Source organism: Mercenaria mercenaria, chromosome 7 (genome assembly GCF_021730395.1).
Source record: "Mercenaria mercenaria strain notata chromosome 7, MADL_Memer_1, whole genome shotgun sequence".
NCBI lineage: Eukaryota > Metazoa > Mollusca > Bivalvia > Venerida > Veneridae > Mercenaria > Mercenaria mercenaria.
The window spans coordinates 56205476-56211312 of NC_069367.1; the positions used below are offsets into that span (position 1 = coordinate 56205476).

General features: G+C 34.6%; 1 long non-coding RNA gene across 1 annotated transcript; it reads right to left on the reverse strand.

Annotated features, from left to right (window-relative positions):
* Positions 1-2024: 2024 nt before the first annotated feature.
* Positions 2025-5094, reverse strand: LOC128558816 (uncharacterized). The gene is made up of 4 exons (XR_008371943.1): positions 4841-5094; positions 4507-4650; positions 2504-2788; positions 2025-2143 (listed from the first exon to the last, which is right to left on the reverse strand). It is a non-coding gene; the product is annotated as an uncharacterized LOC128558816 (long non-coding RNA).
* Between the last annotated feature and the right edge of the window lie 743 nt (positions 5095-5837).

Sequence of the window (5837 nt, forward strand, 5' to 3'; positions counted from 1 at the left end):
TCTTAAAATTGATCCTTTTCTAACTCTTTTATATCTTTCTTCGAATTTCTTTATAGCTCTTTCGTTTGATCTCTTTCGATCAAATGCCGCTTATAAGCAAACGGTTTTTAGTTTATATACATGTTAACATTCTATACATGACGTCAAAAATGAAAGTAGGTTTTTCCCGGAATAAATATCCGCCAATCAGATTTAACCAATATGGCGGCCATTACAAGTTGGCAGTACTTGTTGCATGCTACTTTCATTTGGACTAAATACAAGTAATATATATAATAATTATTTATGAAAACTTTAACAAAAGATACATTTTATATTTATAATTTAAATGTTACTAATATTTAAAGTGAAACACTAATACGTTTGGTGAATTTTATGACAAGAGTTTAGTTGTCTAGCGTTCGTGATTGGGTGGGGTATTGTAACCAGCATAGCAGTATGTATTGCATTCTGCGCTTCTACTGTTAAACAACTATCTAATATATCAATATTTATTTATTGCTTGTTTGTTTTGATTTTAATCCCGTTTTCCAATTATTTTTCATTTATATAATGACGGTCATTTATTTATTTGTAAGCTGTGCAAGGACGCATGCATAATGACATTCACGGAAGAGAGTATGGAGTTATTAAAACTCTTTCTTCAGTGGTTACCTGGTCCAGCCGTCCAAACTAGCGTTTCAGGTTTATCCCCTAGGCAAGAATAGCATCCAGAGCTCTCGCCAAATTTGTAACATCTACCCATATCCATGCAGAATCCAGGCTGTAAAATATTGCAAAACATTAAAAAATATAAACTGTAATTGTGTACACATACAGTAGCGTTAACTGCTTGTTCAATTAACAAAAACATAAATCCAGGATGTACTCAAAATATCCTCGCTTAAATGTTGATCTCATCTATGATATAGATAAACGCCACTAAATGATTCAGTGCTTTGTAGATACGCCTTTCAAATTTTCGTCATCTACAAAAATGTTATCGTTGTGATATAAAACAGTCATTGACAAGTCTGCCTATGTAAGAGCTGAACGGAATTGGAGGTATAATATAGTAGATTTATTATATTAGTATCTTGATCTTCAATGTTGTATTTGGCTCGAGAGAATTTTGCCAGGCCTGGATCCCACGAGGAGCTTTCGCCGAGAGTGATCCGGCTGGCAAAATCCACGAGAGCTGAATGAATCTTTGCATCTTAATGACCCTTTTATTATATATACATATCTATTTCTAGTTCAGCCGATCTTGCTTAATGGGAATGACAATTCGTTTGAAAAGATAAACGAGTTGAAAACAGTTTTTTTTAATTTACTTATAAGTAGCCGCATTTGAAACAGAAAATAAATTCGCATATATACAATAAAAACCATGAAGTAAATATGTTTTCTATATTACCTTGATGTTGTACAGAACTTTTCCTGCAATTTTGCTGCAATTAACACACATAGAGTCAAATATAACGATAATGTCCTCTGCGCTAAACACTTTTCCATCGTTACTCACGGAAACTTTATAACCTCTAGCGACAAATTCATCTAACCTAACAGATGTAGATCTCCGCGTCCGTTGGAAAGGTAGTTTTATTTTAGTAAATGTCTCCATTGACGCTGCTATATCACGAGATAAGTCATGTATAAAGCTGCCATTTTGGTCTACCTGTAACGGGATTGAGAAGCCAGTTGGCCTCGGCTATTTGTATAAAAGAAAATACCGCTAAATAATAAAAATTGACTCTATCAATGCATTTGTCAATTACTACATTACCTTAATAAGACTACTGATTGTACTCTAAAACTTCTGTTCTAAGGCATATTTAAAAGAACAAGTAATTGTACATGTCTCCATCTGTTGCCCACAAAAATACAACATGTCATGATTACAGAATGAGAATTTTTAATTCCATGTTGCAAGTACTTTTTTTGGTCTAAATCAAAAATCTTTTGTCATCGTACTCTGTTTACCTTGAAAGGGTTTAAACGGCAGGACAAAGATGGTTCATCGACAAAGTGTCTGCCAAATACAGACGTTTACTGTTTTGTAGATCACATTTCCCTTTGTCTGAAATTCCGATCATTTCAGGTGGTTTACTAGCATCTATTGCACAGTCTATCCCAATAAAACCAGTATTACACACACACTTTCCTGAAAAGTAAGATTATATTATACCAGTTGACATTCTGTATGCTTCGTTTGGGTCGTTGAACAAAATCTTTAGCACAAAATGAAATCAAAATCATAAGTGTAAACTGCTGGAACCAGATTTGCTCAAGTTTTATTTTTGATTGAACATAATTGCTTGCCTGATCCATTCTTACAGTCAAAGCTGTATTCTTGAACACTCTTCTTTTAATATCAAAGTTATCACCGATACAGCCATACTTCCTGAAGCTTATATTGCACCTTCTGTAATCATATTTCCACCAGTACGGAATGAATTCATTATCAGTCGTGTTTACTAAGCTGAGCAAATGAATAAGACAATAAATCTAAACTTAAGTTAACCTTTTGTGCAGAGTCCTTTCCCACTACATTCCCTCGGACAACTGACATCTTTAATATCATCTAGCAGTTCAGCGGTAAAATTGAAATTTGATACAGCTGGAATTGCAGGTAAAACAGCTGTTCCATTTGCACCGCTTGTTGTATTGGTAATATTTGCCTCTGCTGTTAACGTGTCAAGTTCTTGTAGAACGTCTTCTGGAATAGGTTGATTTACTTCTACATTATGTACACATTGCTTTTTTATCCCTCGAGGTGAATCAATGTCCATTCCATCGAATCTGACATCTGTAGACATAAGAAGGAAAAAGAAGAATAATTGTGTCAATAATTTTTATTTTAGTACCAAACAAATGTGTAACATGGCGTCAAAATACTACCATCAATATTCGTTTAAAACTCGCTCCGTAAAAGTGATACAGTACTTCAAGCATGTTTAGTTGTGTTCTGCTCCACCCGGGCCTAAAGGGCGTGGACTGTAGCACCGTCCACGAATAGGCTCATTTAAACAGAGCCCGCAACATTTTCATTTTTGTAGTGTGGGGGCGACCTATGGAATTTTCACTTTCTTTATTTCAAAATGAAGTCTATGGTAAAATCACAGAAATCGCCCATAACTAATAGATTGGTTTTAGAATCCGAATGCCTGCCAAGCTTTATTCTATGTTATCTGTGTAAATGACGTTACGCCATTTCTTCTAGTTTATCAAATGTGTAAATTTATCTTAAGGTCCTTTAAAACCGATTTTCGCTTAATCCTGTTTGAAACTATAACAAATTACATTAAAGCTGTTTGATTTGCAACTGTTTCAATTTCGTACATATATTAAAACTCCATGGAATGAAAATGACACTTTGATACGGTTTCCATTCGTTCCCTTTGTTTATATGCTCTACATCTTGTGACTTTTATTTTGATGCATGCTGCTTTGTCCAATAGAATAATATACCTAATTATAAGTCTACCATATCGAATAAAAACTCATACATAAACAATAGATACAAACTTATGTTGATATTCTAGTATTCTTACGACTTACAGCGTAAAGGAAATTGAAGAGGATAGAATTTTATGATGAAAAAATCCCAAGTGCCTGTGGCGGGATACGAATCCGGGTCTCACAGGTGGAAGGCCAGTGCTCTTACCATTGAGCAAAAGGGTCGACTACTTGACGCAATTGTCAGAAGTTGGTTTTAAAAGTGAGGCTGTACGTGAGAGACTGTAACGCTTTCCCTCTTCAAAGAGTGATCATTTATGATAGCGTGAATGCCATTTTGGCATAGAAAGTGCGATTTCATGCACTAGACAAAGTCCTTCTCGGACGACTTAGGGCGTTACAGAAATTGAAGAGGTTGCATTTATTTGTGTAGTAGTTTATTATGAAAAAGCCCAAATGCTCGGGCGGGATTCGAATCCGGGTCGCACGGGTGGAAGGTCAATGCTCTAACCACTGAGCCAAAGCGTCGACTCCCTAACGCAGTTGCTAGAGATTGGTTTTAAACTTGAGGCTGTACGTAAGCGACCGTAACAGTATATGGTATATGGTACTTCAACAGTTCTTAGATGTTTGTAAAAGGTTTTAAATTTCAATATTTATATCTCCAATGTTTGTTTAATAAACGCACTTGTTTGTAAAACTCTATGGGTGGAGAAGTGTGTAGTATTTCATTTTTAAAAAGTATATGATGGCACCTTTAACCGGGGGGTTTGAACCTCTATATGCAGCCCGTCTAGGCGTACCAGATGCTTTAAGCACTGGTATTGGCAATAGGGGTAAAATGACTCAAGGGGAGGGGTGCGATCAGGACTGTTTATTACAATAAGGCTGTTATTATCATTATTGTCATTATTAATATTGTTAAAATTATTATTATCATTATTATGTACAACGCCATTGAATATATCATAGTATAAAAATATAAAAAAGTATAAAAAATCAAATTATTCAGTTTCAGCTTCAGTTTCAAGGACATCAAATCAGTTTAAGGTAGAAGAAAACCCTAACCAGTGCATCTGCAACGCAGTTATCGAGATAATCGTCAACATTTAAGTTTGGAAGGCTGGAGCACATTTGAAAAGCTGTTGTGTTCATCTGAGTTAAACAGTCCTGTCGTGCTGTTCTGTTGGTATAAACACTTCTTTTATGTATCTGTAGGAGAAAACAAAAATAGACTTTTATTAATTACATATCATCGAAAGAAATTAAAACAATCAGATCTGCTGAATTGTGAAAGTATGATAAATTTCATATCAATGATAAGTTTTGTATTTTATGGAATGTTCTGCTCAATCATTCGTGTTAGAAGTTTTTTTTTCAACATTACTTTATAGCAAATTACCTCATATATTCCATGTGATATACTTTCGGAATCCACCGCACTAGCATAATTTAAATGAAATTCTGTTTCGACCGCCTCATGCGTATCCATTTCATACAAAGCACTAGTAGTGTCTCTGCGTTTCTTCCAGTTAAAGAACACATTGCATGATCCACATCCTTCAAACTGTTATTCTTGCATTGAATTAATTTGGATTTTGTAGTATCACATGTTGCTGTTGGAGTATATAACTGGCCAATACCACTTCGCTAGGCACACAAGTACAAATATATAGATCCTCCTCCCAACGGTCGAGTTTGTGATAATTACTTTTACCAAATAAATTTTCACCAGCTGGCACCCTTGAAATAAAGTTACATCGATTTACAAATCAATCAACATTGACATGAAATCATAAACTATAAACGTTTAATATTACTTAGAAATAAATATACAAGAAACGCAAGTTCTTTTTCTCGTTTTTTTATGTTTAGTGTGATATGTGTTCTGTCGACGTACAAATAATCTGGCCAGTGTTCATGGTCTATGCACCAGTACTGGAATGATATGTTTATGGTATTACCACGTAGAATATCAATAGTTGCAAAAAGAAGAAATAGTCTTTTTTTACAGAACAGATGGATCAAATATTAAATCTCGTTAGAAATATATTTTTACTTTGCTTAAGTTACACTGATACGAAAGCTGTTCGGACAAAAGTACACTTATTCTTAATGAATATGGGATAATTAAACCATGCTAATCTTAGTGCATACGGTTCAGTATTTTAATAAAACCCGCATTTATATCAACTGACAAAATTTAAAACTTTATGCAGAAGCGCATTACTTCCAGCTTAGATTTGGATCATATTTTTTTTATCCTGGTCTGTGTGTTCTATTATTGGTCTTGTCGTGATCGAATGAACCACATAATCCGTCTGTATTGTTCACGTCCACTACAGCTGGTATGATATCTACTTCTATCAAGTTTTGCCAACCTATGTAACCAATACGAC